General features: G+C 38.9%; 1 long non-coding RNA gene across 1 annotated transcript in view; it reads left to right on the top strand.

Annotated features, from left to right (window-relative positions):
- The window catches only part of LOC135702393 (uncharacterized), a 146,725-nt gene that overhangs the window by 30,668 nt on the left and 92,845 nt on the right, over positions 1–23,212 (top strand). The window contains exon 2 of the long non-coding RNA XR_010517697.1: positions 20,360–20,397. This is a non-coding gene — a long non-coding RNA (uncharacterized LOC135702393). The remainder of the gene's footprint in view (positions 1–20,359; positions 20,398–23,212) is intronic.

Here is a 23,212-nt window from a genome sequence, read left to right as displayed (position 1 = left end):
TCTTCTTCGGGGTCTTTTGCACTGGATGTTGACACCTTTTCCAACGACAAGCCCGGGTTTAAAGCACGTTTAACATCGGCGACATTTCGGGCATATTGTACGCCCTGCTCATTCTGAATGACAACCTTTGCTCCTTGACGTGTTAGTACTGTGTACTGTTCAGTGGAAAAAACTGCATCCGTCTTATTTTTCTTTGGGATCATAAGTACCACTTTATCACCCACAGCGATGTCAGAGTCTTTTGCCCCTCGGCGATGGTCTGCGTATTTCTTACTCACCAATTTCGCAACCGCATCCTGATCTCGCACATCAGATCTATCCAATTCCTTGGTTAGCTTAGACTCCCACAAACTCGGAAAGAAGCCACGGTATCGCCACCCCACCAATAACTCGAAGGGCGTAATGCCAAGGCGTGCATGTGGCTTGATAGTGTTGTGTGCATGTACATATGCTTGTAGCGAATCCTTCCAGTTACAACCGTCTTGTTTGGCACCAGCCAAGGCTTTAATGATGCCCTGATTTTGACGTTCGACGGCACCGTTGGACTGCGGGTTCAGAGGGATCGATTTGTTGACCTTCACGCCCTTTTCTTCCCATCTTTCGATAAACTCACTGCTTTGAAATGGTGGTCCATTGTCGCTCTGTATGGTCAACGGCAATCCCCAGGTCAAAAGGATTCGATTGAGTGCCATGTTAGTACTCTTTGCATCAGTACTTTTCATCTCCACGACAGCGATATACCTTGAATAGGTATCGACCACGACTAAAAATTCCCCTGATCCACAACCTGGTACGGACAAAAAGTCAATCTGTAGCACTTGCCATGGTCCATCGGGCAAAGAGCGATTCGTTAGAGGTACTGGTGGATTCTTTCTCGAGATAGCCAGACATGTTGCGCAGCCCTTTACAAACAACTCCACATCCTTACTCATATTTGGCCACCAAAAGTACTCTCTCATAATGCGTTTCATCGCCGCGCATCCAATATGGCCTTGATGAGCCGTCGTCAATACCTTTGTACGAAGAACAGTAGCAGGTACAATCTTATCATCCTTGAAAATTATTGATCCCAACAAACGCAGAGATTTCGATTCGGCCTCATATCTTCGGAGATTGTCTGGCCAACACCGAGATCCTATGGACATTTTTACTGCGAGAAGCTCTGTGTCACTTTCCGAGGTCTGCTCTATATCCTTCCAAGTGACACTCATCAGTCCGCCATCCAACGTATATAGAAGGTGCTTTTCATCATCTTCATCAAACGGTTCGTCTTGGCGAGTTTGAGCTATCAAACGCGATAGGACATCTGCCACGTTTAGATGACCCGGTATACGCTTTACGACGAAATCAAATGCCTGTAGCCTTAAGGCCCACGACTCAGCCCGAGTAACCGCCCGTTTACTTGTTCTGTGTCCGTCACCGAAAATGAACTCGTTTGCCTCAGAGTCAGTCCGGATGGCAAACGATTTTCCTGTCAAGTAAAACGCAAAACGTTCCACTCCCCATACGATCGCCAGTGCTTCTCTCTGGGTTTGCGGGTACTTTTTTTCTGTCTGCGTCAAAGCCTTCGAAGCGCATGAAATAATTCGGGGTGCTCCCTCCGGGTCAAATTGAACCAAAACCGCACCTAGGCCAACGGGAGATGCATCCACGTAAAGTTCGGTCTCGTTCTCGTAATTAAAATAGCCTAGCCGGGAAATCGACTTCAGGGCTTCGTGCTTTAGAAACATGAACTCATCTTCTTCTTCCCGGGACCAGTAAAACAAGTCGGACTTTGCTAGCTCCCTCAAGTGCTTGGTTTTGTCTGCCCGCATATAAATGAACCGCTCCGAAAAATTCATAAACCCCAAAAAACTCTTTACTTCATGCACGGTCTCTGGTCTACGGAAGTTCTTAATTGCTTTCAATTTCTCATCTTCGACGCGCAGGCCTTCATTGGAAATTGAAAACCCTATGAACTTAACTTTCTGCAGACCGATCACGCACTTGTCCATATTGATCCGCACATTATGTTCGTGAAGCCGACAGAGCACAGCGTTCAGGTTTTCGTCGTGTTCCTCTTTTGTTGCACCGTGCACTATAACATCGTCTAGATAGCACTTCTGACCTCGGCATCCTGCTAGTACCTTCGTCTGCAATATTTCCTGAAATATATCAGGAGCATTGCAGAGTCCAAAAGGTAATCGTTTGAAACGGTACGTAGCGTCACCCGCAAAGAAATTGGTCAAATGCCGCGACTGTTCAGCAACTTCCACGTGGAAGAAGGCACTGGTCAAATCGATAGTGGAAAACCACTTGGCGCCATGGAGATCAGAAAGAATTTCTTCCAGCGTAGGCATTCTGAAAGGCGTTCGTATGATGCACTTATTGGGCCCTCTGAGGTCCACCACGAGTCGAATATCGTCTTTGCCCTTAGGCACAACTAACAACGATGAGCAGAAAGACCTATCCATGGAATCCGTAACATGTTCTATTATGCCAGATGCCAAGAGATCTCCCAGTCTTCGCTGTGCTTCTGCTCGAAATGGCAAGGGGATATTCGTGAAAACGTTGCGAGACGCGGGTCTGCTTGCATCATACATTAATACCACCGGTGGAACATTAAACTTAGGGAACTCGTCAGATGTCGTTACAGCAAGAATCTCACCAGGGAACCATCTGAAGGAGTTACTGCAAGATAACGTCCTCTCAACGGGTACGCCCAGCCCAATCTGTAAGACACTGTATCGGAGTGCGGTATCCTTGCCCAGCAACGGTCTAGCATTTTTTATGACGTAATTTTTTTCGAAAGAACAAGGTCGGTCCTCGGAAACGAACAACTCAGAAACGAATGGAGTGGTTTGTCTGTACCTCTCGAAACACTGAACAGTTGCTCCTTGGAACGCTCGTCGCTCATAAGTGTATTGAAAATATCCTCGTCAACCGTATTGACTTCTGCACCGGAATCAATTAAAAAAACCACGGTTACGTTCGCAATACGACCGAGAATGCTTCCTTCCTGGTTATCCAAATCGTAGCATCTATTAACGGATACCGACTCTTGTGTCACGCTCTGTAAATAACCATCAATAAATTTAGCTACCACCAGCATACTTGCAAATTTAGCTACCACAGCTCGAGCAACAGTTTTCAGCTGGTGTTAATTTAAAGTCTAGGGAAATTTTGAACTCACAATTAAAACAAGATAATCAAAACAATCCTGTTATTTATTCAAGTTCAGTTTCCAACAGGTAGTCAAAATTAACATAGAGAAAAAAATTGCAGCTTAGCCGTCAGATCGCTGCTTTTAGTTTATGTCGAATAATTACTTACATCGCTCGTTTCCTCATTTTTGTCCTCTTCCTTTGACACGATAGCAATTTTCTTGGGCTTGGTCGAACTCTCTCCTTCATCACTGATCCGGCGTTTGGGTGCAATCGGTGTTGGCATCTTACGACAGGCACGTTCGATATGACCAACGGTCTGGCAGTTACGGCACACTTTCTCCATTGCATGGCAGTTGGTTGGAGAATGAAAGCGGCTGGTACATCTCCAGCATGGTACACCCTCGGTGCCAGCTCTTGCGTCGTTCCGGCGACGGTAACCGCTAGTACCTCCAAAATTCTGCCAGTTTCCTACTCGTCCTGGATAGCTATGGTTCCTTCCTCGTAATCCTTTAGACGGTCCACTTTGGTACTGTGAACGCTGATGATAGCTTGTTCCTGCCTGCCCATGCGTAATAGCTGCTACAATGGCTTCTACGGTGGGGGGGTGCGTCTTCGCAAAAATTTCCTCGTTTGTCTTGTCCAACTCATACCCGCGAATTTTATCGACGAACTCTGTCAACGATCCTCCCTTACGAAGTATCTTACGACCAGCTTCTCGCACCTTAATGTTGAATGCGTGCAACTGTACTACTTCCGCTACACTTTCCGTTAACTTGTCGCCATCAAAGTCACACAATTTAGCCGCCGCAATTACTCGCTTCACGTATTTCGTATCGGATTCATCCGGTACCTGTACCATCGCTCTTAACTTCTGTCGTTGCATAAGGCTGTACTCGCGAGATCCAAAGAACTCCTTCAATCGTTTCATAGCGTTCGAGTAAGGTTCGTTCACTACATCCGGTGACGTTTGCGGGGGAGTGCCCTCAAGAACTTCCAACAGTTTGAATCCGGCCTTCACCTTCAGTACGTTCATCTTAGTGACTTCGTCGGTTATGCCAACCAGATCCATTGACGCTTCTAGTAATCCCTTCCAGGTCTCGAATGATTTTCGGTCGATTTCATCATCATTCTCTGCCGGTTTGCATTCCGGTATGTTTAGCGAAGCGACTGAAAGTGTGTTCATGGATGTCATTAGCAGTGAATTGCTTTGATTGCTCGCAAAATCATCGTGCATTGTTGAGTGTCCAGGCATAGCAGCAGTGTCCTCGTTGAATCGCGACCTGAGTTCACGAAGCTGCTTGTTGTCGGCTCGTACGTGTTTCAATTTTACGGACAAATTAGAACTTCGCTTCATCTCGGCTGCCAGAGCCTTTTCCAGTTCCTTTTTTGTAGGCCGCATGGTTTTCCTAAAAAGACCACATGTACGGAATGGCATTATTTCAATGCAAATACTCTTTTAACTGTGATATAAGTACAAATCAAATAAATCACCAAATCGCATCAAGCGTCTTATTTTTTCTCTTCAAGGGCTTTCCCAAAAGGCGCTAAACACATGAACGTATTTAAAACGTCCCTCTTTGGGCAGCTAGACGAAAAAATGCAGCTTTCTCAGAAGCACTTGAAAAAAAAAAATCAAACACACACAAGCGTTTTTTTTAGCTCCCCAGGCTCTCTCAAACCACGCACACGAGCGTATTTTTATATTTGCCATTAGATCTTATTCTGCACGCACACTGGCATACTGAAAATCAACCTTCGCAGAGGCACATTAGTTGACGAAACAGAGGCACACAAGCGTATTCTTCTTGCTCTACTAGGGTCTTCCCAAAGCCGCTAAACACATGAACATATCGAAAACGTCCCTCTTAAGGGAGCTAGATGAAAAATACAGCTTTCCCAGAAGCACTTGAAAAAGTCAAAACGCACACAAGCGTTTTTAGGGCCTCCTCAGGCTCTCTCGAATCACGCACGCAAGCTGATTTTTATATTTTTCTTTTGATCTTATCCTGCACGCATACTGGCGTACTGATAACCAACCTTCGCAGAGGCACATGCAAAGAAACAGACGCACTCGATTCATATTCTTCATCTTTCTCTACTAGACCTTCAGAAAGGCGTTAAACCGACGAATGTTAAAAAAAACAGATTTATCAGAAGCACATGCAAAAATCAACGCACACAATCGCTATATTCGCAAGTCTTTCGCACAAAAGCTTTTTTCTAAGCAAGCACAAAAATTAGGCGCTCTCAAACGTGCAGATTTAAGACCGTACATGACCCAATCATTATTAATCACTGCAATGGATTGCCAAATTTCACTTTATTCACATTCAAATTAACCCCTCTTCAACAGAACACACCGCCATTTTGTTTTCAATAGCTACCACTGACTACCAGCGCTATTTTTCTTTTTTTATATTATCACATCTATTATCAAAACACGTTTAAAATTTCTAATTTAGCATAGATCGAGCTTTCCATTTTTTATTTCGACCACTATACTTACATTTTGGGAGCGCGATTTGCGCCATTGTCGTATCCGCCGTCCATTTTATCAAGCAAGCGAATCTTTCAGAGCTGAAAGAGAACGCAAAGTACGTCCGTTCTCGTCTACGTACGTCCAAAAACTGACCCGTTTTCCTGCTCGTTTCGGATAAATTGTGAAGGAAGCCGTGTCTCGATACTCTCTCTCCCTCTCTCTCTCTCTCTCTCTCTCTCTCTCTCTCTCTCTCTCTCTCTCTCTCTCTCTCTCTCTCTCTCTCTCTCTCTCTCTCTCTCTCTCTCTCTCTCTCTCTCTCTCTCTCTCTCTCTCTCTCTCTCTCTCTCTCTCTCTCTCTCTCTCTCTCTCTCTCTCTCTCTCTCTCTCTCTCTCTCTCTCTCTCTCTCTCTCTCTCTCTCTCTCTCTCTCTCTCTCTCTCTCTCTCTCTCTCTCTCTCTCTCTCTCTCTCTCTCTCATAAGTATCATGGATTCTCTCAGCAGTGATGTCACATTTTTTCGAAGTTCAATCTGTATTTTCATCGCAAAAAAATCTTTTTAATCTGTATCTGGCTGACAAAAATCTGTAAAAAATCTGTATAATTTCTACATTATGGTCTCAGTGCGGATTTACGCAAATCTCTATTGAGCAAATTCATAGTTTAGAAGGAGTTTGTTCAATGTTTAGAATCATGCAAAATTACTAAAGTTTGCTTTCTAAAGAATTTGTCTATTTTAAAAATCATGAAATCCTACAATCTTGATTTTTTAAAGTATTTTGTATCTCTTCTACTGTCTGAAAACACGAAACATTACGTACCAGTTATAAGAGACAAATCTGTTTCCGACTGAACATTTTCTTAATGAAGTAACTATCACAATTCCCTAGAATTTGATTTATTTATGTCTCAGATTACGCAAACCTTTATCTGGAAATTGGACATAACACAGATCTTTTACATGAAGTTTAGTCCAATTGCATACAATATTCTTTGTTTCTGTAATTACGCTTTTTAAATATAAAAATATCCAGTTGATTCTTCGACTCACAAACTGTAATCAACCACGTTGTGGGTTTTCTAAAATGGCTTGTTTACCGGGTTGGCAAAAATATATTTCATTAACCTTCATATCTGTCACCATGTGACAAAGGTAATTAAACAAATAGAAAGGAAAACTAATATTCCTTCCAACGAACATCTGTACATCAGAAGTCCATTCGAAAGATTCCAAGTCCATTCGAAGCTAAAACAATAATAATTTATGTAGTTAAAAATACTATTTGGGTTTGATGTGAGGGGGGCGACGCATCTAAATCTTAATTTTAGATGCTCAATAAATCTCACACTAGCGAATAAATCTTCGAAAAATCTTCTTTCATTTCTCGCATCTACTTGCATCGCGCATCATTTTTTTGCAGGAAATCTTCAAAATCGTGATAAATCTAATTTCTATCTACTCAGCGTACGCGCAGCTAGCCACAGCAAAACACAATATTTCCTGCATCGTAGATAGAGTCGCCCCCCTCGGTTTGATGCTCAGATTGAATTCAAGCTGCTCAAAAGGAAGAAACGATTTATTACCGGAATCAATAAATATAAAAAAAAAACAATACAAAATATATTCCCTTTATTTGAAAAATCTGAAAAATCTGTATATTTTTCAAAAATCTGTAATCTGTATATACAGATATCTGTATCAAAATATTAAAAAAAATCTGTATGATTACAGATAAATCTGTATATGTGGCATCACTGTCTCTCAGATCATACAATGCAACGATCAGCTCGACAGCGGATCGGTTCTACACTCTCACCAACTTGCACGCATCTCATAAGCCGGTCATCTGGTTCGTGCTGAAAGATGAACGATCACTAATACATACTCGTATTGTATTGCATCTCTACGGTTGGAACAGCCATGCCATCCAGAGATGCCAGATTTTTTTTCTATGCAATTCCGTAGACTTATTAAAATCTACGGATTTCTACGGATTTTTTTTTTGTCGAAGCTGTTATTTTTTTAGCTCTAATGTGATACTTTACGTTAAATGATAAATCGATGAAAGAACTTTTGAAAAAAAAATACTAGAGGTAGCCCTCTGGGGTTGTACGAATGGTGACGTCGGACTACGTAGTCTCTATATAAAAAATGTTATTTGTTAACTGCAGCAGAACTTGTGTTTTGTGTAGGAATAGGAATTTGAGTGGGGTTCTCTCTGTTTATACTCTTTAGTATGAATATGATTGTCCTGAAAAGAAGCTTTTGATATGAATTTAAGTTGGGACATGTTCAGAAATTTAGCTCTTTTGGGAAATCTTGGTGGCCCTGAAAAGGGCCGATAGTAGTACTGGCATGAATAGCATGATACTGTTGCACCTGTAGTTTTTGGCATACTTTTACTGATTGCTTCCCGGGGATCCTTGTTCAGCCATAGCAAGATGTGCGCGTGAGGACTTCCACGGTGCTGAAATTCAATCGTGTCAACCAGCTTGTTGAATTACACGCAGCACGTGACTGGATCATCATTCATCAGAGTTGCTCTTTGTAGTGCAGTCAATTCCTGGATAGGATCTATTAAGTCATTGCCATTGTGTCCTTCTGACAATCGATGTAGGAGATTCAACAAATGGGGCCACTTCATCTCACTTGCACTGAGTGTGATGAAGATCGTAGGCTTTCCCAATTGTCGTATCATGGTGAACAAATTTCTCTTCCTTTGTTGCCAATACTGTACTGAATTCGGTATTGATTTGAGGACGGATAGATTTCGCTAAATGCACTGCTCCATGAATAAGGCGGTCCTTAAGGTCCACGTGTAATGTTTGCGGTTGCCGTGCATTTAAAAGTACATTGCAAGCCTTCGGAAACTCTAAGCCGGAGAACTTTCATTGTCATACACAACAAATGTGGTTTGGCCACACGCCTGTCTTGACGACGAGTTTCACTGGATGCCATCATGAAATATGTCACCCGAACCACTGGCTTGAATTTCCGTAGATGGCCGAAACAAATGGCAGGAAAAGCTATCTTTTCGCCGTGCTCGTCATAAATTAAAGACAGAGGAACCCTGTTTTGCGCGCGAGCGATCTCCAGGCATGTGTTCTCATTCTAAAGGAGCGTTTCCTGTTGCCCAAGCAGCGATTCTGTCTCATTATCCACGGCAATGGTTTCCAGCTCAATTTGAGGATCCACTACAGGGGGGTTTCAAGACCATCTATGGCGATCTGATCAATTGTGATCCCGTAGCGGTGGTACAGTGCTGTCGTACTCTAATAAGAAAGCCACGCTTTAATCGTAGTTTCCTTTATAAAGCCGGACAAGTACGACGACTTATGGATTACATGCTTTTTGATGAACACGTTGAAGGCCTGATCATCATCGAGCTGACGGGGAAGAGAGCGTCGTCTCTCTTACATAACGCAAACGGTAGAACAACATTCGAGCAAAAAGAAAATTATCAAATGACTATTCTATGACATATACGATTTCGTTCTAATTCCTCAATTTGGTGTAAATTAAACCATTTCTGATCAAAAAAGGTTATTACTATGACATCGTTGCTTGCACAAGCAAAACATCAGCAGCTCTTATTATGAGAAAAACTAAAATACTTACATCCGTGATGGTCTTCGGCGACAGTGTCGTATGACATTTTAGTTTGGTACTGTAATTTGAAAGCTTGTTTTGCAAGTGTCGGAAGCAAAGGCAGTCGATTATCACAGAAAATGTGTCGACTACGGTGACCGCTTACAAGACTGGTCTCGACATGACTTTTATTCGCCTTCACACGGCACCGTCGAAAATGTTTCTCTTCATGCAAAGATTGACTGTATATTACAGGCCAGTGACAAGGCCTATATCAACAGCAGCGTTTGACAGTAGGCAGCATGTCCCGGGCTCAAATAATTTATTTTGCTGTTTTGGGCCCGCTGTCACGGTATAACATGCTGCCTACGCGCCTGCCACTGGGCTGGTATATTATGAGAACTTTCGACGGAGTGAAGAGATAGTACGAAGGCCGCCATGTTTCACGCACAGTCTGACGTTTGTTTACTCAAAAAGCGGATAAGTGACTTCTCGACGCAACATCTCACTTATACAACCTAGCTAGCGCAGCCCTGTAAATCGGTTTGTTTATTATTTTCAACCACGAAATCAGCTGTCAAAGTGTTCGACTGACAGCGGATTGTTTTTTTATTTTCAACCAGTAAAATGCATGTATTAGTGAAACTTCTCACTAATACTAACGGAGGTAGAGAACTCTAGTGAGCAAGAAAACGGTTGACAAGTTGTAGGGTTTATATTATTTTATGCTTCTTTGCCTTCAGAATCAGATTGTAAAATTCGATTCTGAAGGGAAACGTACACTGAAGAAAAAATCCGTAGAAACTGTACCGAATTCCGTAGATTTTACCTACGGATCCGTATTTCCGCAAAAAATTGTAAAATCCGTAGATCTACGGAGATTTCCGTAGATCTGGCATCTCTGATGCCATCACGTCTGATTTTCTCACTCACATCCAAAAGGCATTCTCACACGCAGACCAACGAATAAGCGCTATGTATCGATACTGTCGTACAGCAGAGAAAGGAACTGAACCGTTATGATTCTACTGTTGTAGTTTAGATTACACTGAAGCAAACGATTTATTTCAATTCAATTTATTTTCTGATCAATCCACCTAATCTGTCCTATTCCCTACACCCCTTACTTTGAAGTAAACAAAGAAGTAAACCTTAGCAACCATTGGAAAAATGTCAACACAAAACAGTGATGCCATTTTATATTATATTTTGTGTCATACTTGTCGTCGTGTGCCACGATGTGTTTCGGCACAATGTGCAGAGTTGATTACCCCTTGATATACGAAGTATTATTAAATTTGCCTAAAATTCACGTTTTAGTATTGTATTATTAAGTATTATATCACATTAAATTTAAAAAAATACATAACTTTATGAATGATTTTCCTGAAAAATGCGCAAGTGAACGCAAAATGTCACCAGTTATCCAAAATATAAATCAAACAGACTTTAATTCTTCAATATATCTCAGAGGTATATTGAGATATATTTAAAAATAATCCAAATATATCCAATTCATCTCAATATATCTTTGATACATTTTGAAGAATTGAAGTCTATTTGATGAGCATTTTGAAAAATTTATGATATTTTGCAGTCACTTGCGGATGCTTTTGAAAACTTATTATAGGAAAGCGTGTATTTTTTTTTAAATTCATGTGATATAGGTATATATTGTTCAGTGCTCTAAAAATTTGATCTGGAAAAGATGTGACTGATCAGTACCTGTCGAGGAAAAATGATAAAAGTATTCTTTTGAACGACTGATTTCAAGCAAATTTTATAAAATTTCGTTTATCGCAGTTGTTTGAAGATGTGCAGCTTTTATGTGTTGTTCATCTTTTCACAAAACTTTTTGGTCTACAGCAAACCTCTATCTTGCGAAATAATAAAAGTTGTCTCGCTGCGCCATATTTGCGGCCTAAACATGAACTATTTTTATTCACAAAATTGGATGCAGTCCCAGAGCGTTATAATTACTATTTTTTTTTAATTTGATATCATTCCTGGCCCACTGTGCAATGTTCCAAAATATGTGCATTGCATCCTGCCCGGAAAGTCGTGTAGGAGTGTAGGAGTCAAAATATTCAGAAAGCACCCAGAAAAAAATCTGTTGTTTTGCGCCCGAATGGATCCAATTTAAAAATTTTAGTCATGTTCGCCTTGTTCGATCGCATGACACGAATTCAATATATTTTTTTTTTTCGGGAGTGTCAGATCACAAACAGTGTTCAGAACAGGGTTGAAAAAATCATGAAAAAATCACCAGCATTCACTATGAAATGAATTTTTCATCCATAGTGAACTTTGATGAATTTTAGTGATTTTTTTCAGCCCTGGTTCAGAATAGGCAACCACTTTTTGAAGATTCGACCGGGACTTTCGACGGGTGTGGGTGGGATGGGTTTGCCACGCCAATCTACTGCTAGTTATCTGAATGATTTTTTTGGTGTGTCCTCATCATCATCATCATCATCTTCCTTCAATTTAATCAAATGCAATCGCAAACTCACAAAACACGTCGCACGCGGGTGGTGGGCGTCATTTGATTGATTTGGATTGAACCAATTTGCATTGGCCTCGGAGGGAGTAACTCGATTGTGCTTCCAATTACTGGTGGCATATTTGAGCAGGTTCGCGAATATTTGAGCGGTATGTCGAGTGAATAGTTGGAATAATGCTAGCCAGTCACTAGGGCTAGCATTATGAATGGGAAGATAATTAAACAAAGCTATTGTTCATATTTGTAATCCTTTACTATGCAGTTACCGGATGATATATAGCCGTTAATAGGCCTGGTGCAGTTCTGCAATAAAAACAAATTCATCAATCCCGTCATTCTTCCGCTCCGAACAGGACGACTTCAACCTCCAAACACGGGAAGCGATAATATGATTTCCGCAGTTTTATCCCAACACTGCTCGCACAAATCACTCGACATCCTGAAGATTGATTCTGCTTCCCGAGCAATTTATCGCCTTTGCACCCATGTTCCTTTATGTGAGAGTGTGTGTGTTAGTACGATCCCAATAAAGCCACTTCTGCTTCTTCCACTGCTATTTGGAGCCCCCAATTTGACAGCTTCATCCACTGTACACACCGTGCAGCGAGCAGCAGAAGCGAAAAAAGACCCGGAGTGGATCAAAATGATTACCACCGTGGAAACTTTTCCGAAGGCAATAAATTTTATTGATGGATCGTCAAGCAGCAGCACACTTCGTTCATCTTGGTGGAACTTTTTTCAGTTCAGGGTAAAAGAAGCAAACTAAACAAATATGCAAACACTTGTTCAAATTATTTCTGCACCAATGCGCGTAAGTCCACTTCCTGAAGAGGAGGAGGAGGAGGGAGGGGGAAAGAAGTTTGCTCTTGGTTGTTTGCCTTGATGTTATTTTTTCGCCGATTTACGTAGGCGGACAGGTCTATCAAGCTATTAGCAACATTGGGTAATACAATTTGCCAAAGTTTTATTATCGTAAAAAAAAAACAAATCGTGGGGTCCCAGTTGGAGTTGGCGAGGGGTTTGAGGCGACTTCAGTGGAGGGCACTTAAATTGGTGCTTTGATTTGGTTGTGGTTCATAAAATGGGGCTTCATCTGATCTTTTGTGTTGCCTGGTATGTACGTCAAATATACCGAAGGTAAATTTTCTAAGAAGCATAATTATGGATTTAGGGAGAACAGCATGGAGGGTTGCATATACACTCCCGATAAGTTTAAGGACACCCCCAAAAAAACATGACAAATTTGTTATGTTCATATCTCTGTCATGTTACGTCCAATTTTTGTTCTCTTTAGATCACTTGAAAGCAAATTGTTCAATTAAATTTTCAAATTTTGTGTGCTAAAAGTTCACCCAAAGTTACAATTTTTTTGAAAATTTACTCTGAAGAATCGTGACTGATTTTCTCAGAATTGGGTTGGCCAAATTTTGAAATAAAAGTAGTAGTAGTAGTAGTAGAGCACTTATGCTATACCATTCATACCAGTCAAATAACCTTTGGAAATCGAAAATAGAACGTAAAATTAGAGAACATTGAACAAAACATATATGCATGGTTTTTTGGGGTATCCTTAAACTTATGATCGGTAGTGTATGAAAATAAGAAACTCCAAAATAACTACATATTTTTTTGGTCATGCACTTTTCTTGGTGTGTAGTTGTTGTATGTCTCGTTATGTTAGTCAGGACAAACTACTGAAGGATTCGTTTGGGTTCTAGCTCATATTATTACTCTACATTTTTCAAGGCTAATGCAGCTTGATCCTTATTTTATCTATTCTTGTATTTCATAAACAAAATCTTGTACTCTCGCAGGAATGAACTTGTCATACTTTAAGCAGCAAAACTAGTTATAAAGAAATTCAAAATACTGTTTAATGACGAATATCATTAATATAGTTGAAGATGCTAGAGTGGCAATTTGTATTCAATAAATGAGGAAATGAAAGTAGAGAGTTGATAGCTTGGTTGATAGTTCCGTTAGAGCACGGCAGTGTGAAAATTGTATAGAGAGAGAGAGTAGAAAGCGAGAGAGGACAACTTTTTAGGAAGGTACAAATCGGTTGATCATCTCTCTTTACCAAACTCTCCCGTTGGAGAGGGATGGTGAGGGGTATTCCCCCTGCCACCACTGGCAAAAAGAGATGATCGCCGACTCACTAAACTCACCGACCTGAGTGCGGTAAAAATCGATAGAACTGATCGGATTCTACTGAATTTTTTGCGAGTAAATAAAACACACGCGGCTGCGAGACTGCACTTTCATTTACAAATAGACGTGAAAGAGCATTTTAAATCGTGCAGCACATTTCATTCTTCTTGTGTTGGAGAGCTGCCGCTCCAACGGTGTTAAGTCTCTTACTCTCTCTCGTTTTGTTTCTCCGACAGTGTACTTTCTCTATAACCACAGACAAACAGACGTAACTCTTTGAAAAAGTTTTTCTTGAAAACATAGTATCTCAAAACATAGGACCTCAGTAGCGACATCTTTCAGGCTTCTCGCGGAAAACAAGCTTGCTCGCTAACTCGCAAACAATATTGCATAAAAGTTCTATAGAATGTATAGAAACGTCAAAGTGATCCGATGCCAGCGCTGCGGCGAGTAGTTCGCGGAACTGATAATATTCAAATCAACCGTTAAATGCGTGAACGAAGATACACAATGAAGAGTTACGTCTGTTTGTCTGTGCTATAACTGTAGCGTTGTAGGAAAGCTAGCATCAGTGCAGTTAATTTTCATATCATTTGATTGAAGATGAACCAATACAACTTTTCAATTGATTTTGTGAAAAAAATTCTCTCGTGCCCATCATTTGAAGAGCCTCTTTCTCATTCGAACCTCATCGTCACTGTCAATTGAGTTACTCACTTTCATTTCAATGTCGGGTTGATCTCGGGTCAATGTTGGGTGTATGTCGGATCAAAATTGGTTTGCGGTTTGATAGAAGTCAGGTTAGGGTCGGGTTGGCTTAGATTTTTCGCCGAAATGTCGACCAGCGCCAACCCCCTTGTGAAGAAAATTACACATCGATCTGAAAAAAAAATCTCTTTAGGAGAAGTATCAAAATTTGCATTTTTCTACGCTTTTTAATACCATACAGTCACTGCAACATATATTATATGAGTGTCAGAATATTATGCACCCAGCCTCAAATATGCAGTCTTTCATGTAAATTTCTAAGCCACGTCTCTCCTGATTGAAAAGTGCTATTCCCGTCATAACACCGTGCACTACTCGATTGTGTTATGCGCAAGTAGCACCTGAGCTGTCCAACTACTCTCTCCTAAATATGAAATCTCTCTCTTTAGTCTCTTTCTCCTTCCAAATGTAAAGGACGCGCTCCCTCATTTTAGAGTAGCACCAATGTTTTTTGTACCACTCTGAGTTTTTAGTCGATCACTGGGTAGGAACAACACATTCTCCTGCAACAGTCAGTTCGTCATAAAGAGGTTTTGACAAACAGTAGAAGCGCAAGCTTAAAGGCACAATGTAACTTGATAGAACTTTCAACACCTTCATATCAACTTGCACTTTTCATTTCTAGAAATAAATACAAAATCACACACTTAAAAGGCGCAAGTGGCGGAGCTTATAAAACTGATGGTAGTGTTAGCATGCGTTGGCGAGCTACCAGTTACGATCAAATGCATTGTTTACAACAGCTGATTGAAAAAGTAGTCGAGAATTAACTAAATTAATGGGGCTTGGAGTAGGCAATAAATTCATATGAATCAGCATTTTTCAGATCAATAGCGGCCTTGGCCACGTCCTTACGATCATCTGGGAAGAGAAATATTGTTAGTATGAGACCACTAGGGAGCATGAACACCTCGGAAAGGTAGTAGATAAGGGCTCACCATGAGAAGTGATGTGATCGTTTGATTGCATTGTGACCCTAACCACTCTACATGACGAAGGAGGGAATGAACCCATGATCTTCTGCTCAGTAAGCAAAAACGGTCACCACCAGAACACCCAGCTCCTTGATATTTACACATGGTTGGCGTTAAGTCAGAGGAGACAGTAATTTTCCATAATCATAAAATGAGAACAGAGGGTTACAGGGAGAATGCAACCCCTACTACAGTAGCTTCATACATTTTCAGAATGTTCATACATTTTGGAAGCTTTTGAAACATTTTATAACTTTAGGTACCTACTAGAATTTTCATCTTTTTATGTTCGCGATCTCCAAAGTCCAGAGACTTTCATTGAAATTGTTCGAAGTCTGTGAACGCTACTGGGATAAATGCGTGCCATAAACATCAATTTTACTTAAAAAAGGAATATAGTTTGAAATTGAATTAATTGAATTAATCCGTGACAAATTTGTATGTTTTGATTGATTGAATAATCTTCAAGACTATGAGATTTAATGCAAATTTCAAATTCATGAGTTAGATTTCTCAGATTCTGAATAGAGATAATTTTATCGGGCTGAGGAAAATTTTCAATTCCTGGAACTTAGAAAAAGAATAATCCAAGCTTGATTATATTTTCAAGATTTTGAAACGAAGATTCAGATTTCGGATCTTGAAATGTTTTCCAAGATCCCAGATTTGAAAAAAAAAATAGGGGAAATGGATGTAATGTCGTCCTAAATAACTTGGGCCCACACAAAAATTCAGCAATCGACTAAATTTTCAATAGCGACCAAAAATATGCATTAGTACCGTCCCAATGACGGGTTCGTCTAGATAAAATTGATAAATAGCAGATTCTTAGCGATGGACCCAATTTTAGATCCATAGGCCAACATTAGAGTCATTCCCCCTATTAATATAATTGATCTTAGAAAATTTACAAGGCTCATGGGCTTGTGTAAAATATTAATGATTCTGGAATTTTGAAGCGAACTTAAATGGAATTCTAATGACTATTCTAACTCTGGAATACCATTTTAGTTTTGAGGAGAACTTCAAGCAAAATGTATGGAATGCTTCCAAGATAATTCTGAGGACCTCTTGATTCATATTCCTGGTAAATACACAGGAGGTTTCCAAGGAAGTTCTGAGAAGAATTCAAATGAGAAGAGCTTCAATTTTGTTCTAAGTATAATACCTAAGTGTTAAACATAATTACTAAGCTGATGTGAGAATAATTTCAAGGGGATTCTCAGATGATACCAATTGAATGCTGAAGAGAAATTCAACGGATGAACGAAGCATTATTCCACGAAAAAAGAGGAGAAAACTTAATTAATGCCGTGGAATATTGGCTAGGAATTGTGTTGGGTAATACCTCGTTTTGCACTACGTTCGCGAATAGCTAGTTCGGATTATGCACTTTAACAACTGTGTAACACCGGTGTGATACGATCACTAACTAACAAGTTTATTCTACGCACCACTAAACGCATTTATTATTCTAAACAAGTGGACTGTATTTAAACAACGCAATCGAACTAAATCGATACCGATACCGTCGGCGGTCGGGAGCTAACTATCCTATCTCTATTTACAAGTGGTGCTGCGAGAGCACATCACTGATAGCCTATCGAGCCTATCTCTCGTGTAGGTAGGTAGAGTGTGATCTGCATACAGGCAGACGATCGTGGTCATTCATTTCTCCTGGATTCCAAGATCTACAGTGATGCACACAATTATGTATCCTAGTTTCCCTAACAAATTGCGAGGAATTTTACAGGTGAATTTTAGCAAGACTTTTCAAATAATTCCGAAGAGAATTCCAAGGAAGTTCTGGCTATAATTTAATGAGATTTATTAGAAAAATTCTATGGAAGTTCTGAGGATAAATCCAGATTTATTTCAAGGGGTTGCTCATTAACTGCATGGACAATTATTTTATATTCTTGACCCTCCCCCTCCCCCTGCGTAGACAATTGTCCATACACAATTTTTAAAATTTGTATGGGTCGTGTATAATTGTCAACCCCCCCCCCTCCCCCTTTGTCTGTCTACGTAGTTAATTAAAATCCCCTAAGGTGTAATTCTAAGGAACTCTGAGGAGATTTCCAAGGTAATTCTCAGGAAAGCCTGAAAGGAATTCCATGAAGTATTCCAATGCAATCCCTTTGAGTATTTCATAGAAAATAAAAGTGAAATTCCAAGAGCGTTATGAAGCATATTTTGAGGAATTCCTGAGCAATTTAATGAATAATTCTTTCGAAGTTTTACAGGAATACTAACAAAATGGACTAATTTAAAATAAATCACATGTCTCAGGCTTCTGAGATTTTGAAATTGGCACACATTTTAAATTTCAGACCTTTTATTCGAGACTCGGATACTATGAATCCGAATCCATTCGAAGCAGATTTCTATACATTTGAAATTTATTTGATCTCTTCATTCGAGATTTTGTCCCCTCTATTTTGAAACCTGATTACCGCCTTGCTCATAATAACGATTTTTAGAAGATGTTTAGATATGGAGCAAACATCTACTTCATTGTACTTTAATCTCCAAGTGTCTTCATATGACTTCAAAAGTCTTCATTAGACATGAAATGTCTTCATATGATGGAATAATTTGGGATTAGCCTTAAACATAATCACGATTTTTTTTTAAATTATATAACTCGAGTCCCTTATATATCGAGTTATGGAGAGTTGGCTGTGTTTCCAAAATGGAGCCTTTGAAATTTTTCAATTAAAAAAAATGCTACAATTTGAGGAAACATTTCAATTCCCCTCTCTAATCATGTGAGCTATGCAACGGAGTGCGTATTTGATTAGTATTGTAGCATCAATGACTTTTCGCTCAATTTAAACTTCTGTTCAATGTTCATACTGTCGTACTCTAGCGGAACTATCAATCTATTCTCTTCAGAACTTTCTCTAGCTAATAAATTATCGCACTAAAGATTAATATTTATAGCATTTCCACCCAACTCTGAAAATCATAAATTTCACGTTCGACGTAACAACACACTTGAATGAATTGAGTTGTTAAACAGCATTTGAAACATTCCATGTTTCCTAATTGTCATGACCGTCAATATGACCCTATATGGTATATGTCACATACGTACTCATAGACTATCAGAAATTTACACTGGTTACTTTGAATTGTACCGGTTTATGACTCATTGATGAGCCCGAATACAGCCCCAACTTTATTCCCAAAAAGGAAGTCATCCACTGTGGATAACTCGTAAACCTTATCACTTTCCTCGTTAAACCGCGAAAAACTTTTAAAATTAAGAAAACTCACACGAAAAGCCAAGCTTGGTTCAATTTTCATGGTGCTTTCTTTCAACCAGCCAACCAACCATCGCAAAACGTACCAAGTTCCCAGCTGACGAACAAGAAGACAGCCTTCATAACGAATAGAAGAAGATCGTCGGGGGAAAAAGTCCCGCAACGAATGAAAATTTTTCCCCAAATAACTATAATTAAGTTATGAAAACGTTGTTTCATTCATAAAAACAACCAGTTGAGGGAAGCCTCAGGGGGAAAAGTTTAGCGCTACGCCCTGCCTTCTCGAGCATCACATTCTAGAGGTCCTCGAAGAGAGCCTCGGTTTCTACTGTTTTTTTCTTCTTCTTGCGAGCCACTTGTGCGGAGATATTTTCCAGTGGGAAAAGTGTAAATTGATCTTAAATACAGACGGCAAAATTAGATTTAGATAGAAATTCCAAAATTTTCTATACCATTCTACTCCGAATTCGCTGCGGCACGTTTAAAGAAAAACTACTAACAATCTCAACTCTTTCAACTGTTTGCTCTCGGTCTGTCTTCGATCTCGTTTCATTTTCGCCTCCGTCACACAGTGGAGCAAGTAGGTCAAAAACCTGGCCAAAATGGGTAAATGTTGTTTTGAGTGATATTATGGCATCAATATTATAGGTATCAATTGATGTTGAGTGAAATAGTGAAATTTTCCAAACATGTTCCAAAATGGTGAAAAACACACAGTCTCCAAATGGAGGTTTGTAGTCATTACGAACTGTTTATATTTAAACTCACAGAGCGACCACACGATCAACTTTTTCAAGTATTTGAATTTTGACCAAGTTTTTGCTCTAATTACTCCTCTGTGCGCATCGTCATCATCATCGCCATCGCGAAAGTAGGATTTAATTTTGGAAATTAAATTAAAAATCTGTCCTCAGCTCTGCGGCATGCAGCAGTCCGGGTGTCGTGTCTGTGTTCTTCCCGATTCCTGTTCCTGTTCTTGGGGTTCTTTTTTTTTTATTCCCGTGGAAAAAGGCCACCACTGACTGCTGTGAAGTGATACATGATAGTTTTGTCGTTTTATTTCACCGGACCGGAATAATGCCGTTTCCGGGATTCCGTTTTATGGGGCCTTATGTTTGCCTGCTGTCCCGTTTATGTTCGTGATAAAAAAAAAACAGAACCGAACTGCGCCTCCTACCTAGCTACGGCTACGACTGCAACGCTACGGCGGGTGATAATTTTGCGGAAGTTTTCGCTATCTTGCTTTTGTTGGCCCGGCGTTATGAGTGCGCGGGGAAAGCTGCTGCACGGAAACGGGTTGGAAAATGTTTCCACTCGGGAAAGATTTTCTTGGCTGTAGTTTGAACTCATTATCCGCTGACACTTGCAGTTGAGTTTAAATATTTGTTTGTTGAAACGAAGTTACGCGCTGTGTGTTGGAAATGTTGCGAATGTTGAACTTGACAGTAGTATTTAATCGGATATTTTTCTCTTGTTTCTTTCAGATTGTGAACCGGTTGTGAAATGAGAATCTACTGCCTAGGTAATTATGCGACTACAGTTTTACTCACAATTCATAATGATTTCTTGAGGTGAAAATAGTATGAATAGTGGGGGAAGGAGGGGACTTCGGCTTGTGTGTGTGTGTGTGTGTGTATATGTATTCAATCTAACCCCCACTGGTCAGCAGTGGTGGAAGAAATTTGCTTAAACAATCCTTGATGTAATAAGTTAAAGCAAGTTTAGTCCGAGTTAGAGTTAGAAAGCGATAGCTCTACTTCAGATTTAGTAACCCATTTTAGAATGTCTGGTAATTCACATCCATTCCGAGGTTACTTTAACATACAATAAGCCCAGGGGTGATAGCGATCAATGCTGACACAAATAGTGTTTTTAGTGACCATGTTGAAGAAATAAGTGACCAAATAGTGACTTATAGTTGTAAAAAAGTGACTAAAACGTGACCTAAGGGAAGCATAGCAAATAAATGTCTAATTCTAATAATTATGCAATTAGATTCTCATAAACACTTTGTAAATAGATCGTAAATGATAGCACTCCATAAATCTGATTTTCTGGTTGGTTCGTTGCTAAAAACAGATTTGAGATTTTTGCTGCTCCATTTAGTAAAACATTAGTTACAAAATAAATGATTATTTAATTGAACGCTTAAATGAACAATTCATTATTATTATATATTTTTTTAATTGGGCGGCTATTGTATAAATCCTCCAATTAAGATTCAATTTTTAAAATTAGAAAGTCAGTTCCTTTAATATCCATATTAGGGTCCAAACAAGTTGACTCAACTATTGGAAACTTACTTATTCTAGTCATGGCAAAACAACTTCAGAAATCCTCACCTGGCATCACAAATCTTTATGTTGCAGATTTATGACAGACAAGTGGCTTTCAACTAACACTTATTAAATTTACTTAAATTCAGTTTATCTTTACGTGTGTTAGTTTTCATAACTGTCCTATTTTCTTTCCAGAACGATAGGAACCTTTAAAGCGAAAGATTCAATTGAAATTTTATGACTAAACCTCCAAGCTGCTACTACCTGGAAAACATTGAAAACCGAGAATTCGCAGGGAATCTTATTTTTCCTGAAAATACCTCAGGAAATTTAATAATTTTCTTATAAGAATGCATTTTAAAATAAAAACATTTAATATTTCTAATTATTTTCATTCATTTATTGAACTTTATAGATTCAGAATGGATTAATCTTCAGTAACAAATAGGAGAAAATAAATTTATAAATTCTGAACTGAAAAGTTATAATACTTCAAGAAATTTTCAAGAATCTGGAGTAAAATTCCTTGCAAAATTTTAAGGCTAAGTTCCCAAAATATTCCAGAATTTAATTAAACTGCCTTGAATTTCTTTTGTAGTTTGAGAAACTAACCTGATGCTCACAATATTTCTTATCATTTCTTTTACCTTCTCTAAACTTTTTCAGACTTCCTAAAGTTTCCACAATTTTCCTAACGATCATGAATCTTCTCTAAAGTGTTAACAACTCACTGAATTTCTCGAAACTTTTTTAAAAGTTATGTAATTTCCCTGCTCTGGAATATTTTTCCTCTGATGATATCCGTCCTTTCTTGAAGTTTTTTTTTTTGTTTAGAGCTTTATTAGCGAGATCAATATCTTTCTCCAAGTTCTCGAAACTTCTCTTAAGTGTTTGCAGTTCTCATGAAGCTTGTTATACTACCATGAATTTAATTGAACCTCAATAATTTTCTTAACATCTCTAAAATTCTCTGAAAAGCTGGGAACTTCTTGAAATTTCCCGATTTTTTAGTGAAACTAATGGAACTGAACTCCCCTGAAATTCCCTTTGTTTTTGGAGCTTTACTAAACTTATTTGAGATGCTCGCGAAATATCCATAAAAGTTCTCGGATCTTCCCTTAGGATCCATAGACTTTTATGAAGTTCTCGAAATGTTTCTGAAGATCTCTGTACTTCTGTGAAATTTTTGAAGTTATTCTTAAATTTCAGAAACTTCTTTAGACTTCCGCTCCTCAACGAAATAATTAATATATTTCTATGATTTCCACTGAAGTTCTCAAGATTTGTCTGCAGTTTAACTTAACATAACTTCGTCAATAGTCTAGAGTTTCCTGATGTTTTTAAAACTAATAAAATATTTCTCAATTTCCTTAAAATTTTCTAGACTGCCCTGCCTTAGTATTTTTTTAAAAGAACCCACCATTTTACTGGAATTGATTTAATTGCCTTTGAGTTCTACAATTTTCCTTAAGTTTTATAAAGTTTATAAACGCTCACGGAACTTTGCATTAAATCACTCATTTTCCCTGCTAAAAGTTTTCTTAATTTGAATCAATAATTAATTTATCTTAATTCATCAAATGTTCCGGTAAATTTTCTGATATATATTTATAATTCCCTGAAGCTTCTAAAGTTTTCGGAATCATAAAATTCTCGGAATATCTCATAATTCTAAGGAGCTCCTTGTAAGTCGCTGCAAATTTTCCTAAATTAATGGGATTTTTCTGATGTTATCTAATCGTCCTCGAAGTAGTCGGAACTTCACTGAATATAATGAACAATCAAAAATATCTAAATTTCTTAGAAGTTCTCTGGAATTTCTTGAAAATATCGGTGCTTGTTAAAAGCTCTCACCTTTTTTCTAATTAACGCTACTTCGTTGATGTTCTCTAATCAACTTAGTTAAATTTTCGAATTTTCTATAGATCTTGAAATTTTCGTGATATAACACCATTGAAATACTCTCACGTTTTCCGGATGTTCAAATAATTTTTATTACGTTCCAAAAAAATTCTCTGAGCAAATTCCGGTTTCTGCAATTTCCTTGTTTTTTTTTAA

Source organism: Ochlerotatus camptorhynchus, unplaced genomic scaffold (assembly GCF_037179485.1).
Source record: "Ochlerotatus camptorhynchus isolate MF236.1 unplaced genomic scaffold, CSIRO-AGI_Acam_v1.1 ptg000192l, whole genome shotgun sequence".
NCBI classification, from domain to species: Eukaryota; Metazoa; Arthropoda; class Insecta; order Diptera; family Culicidae; genus Ochlerotatus; species Ochlerotatus camptorhynchus.
Note: the sequence above shows the minus strand (reverse complement) of the source record. Positions and strands in the feature narration are given on the sequence as shown.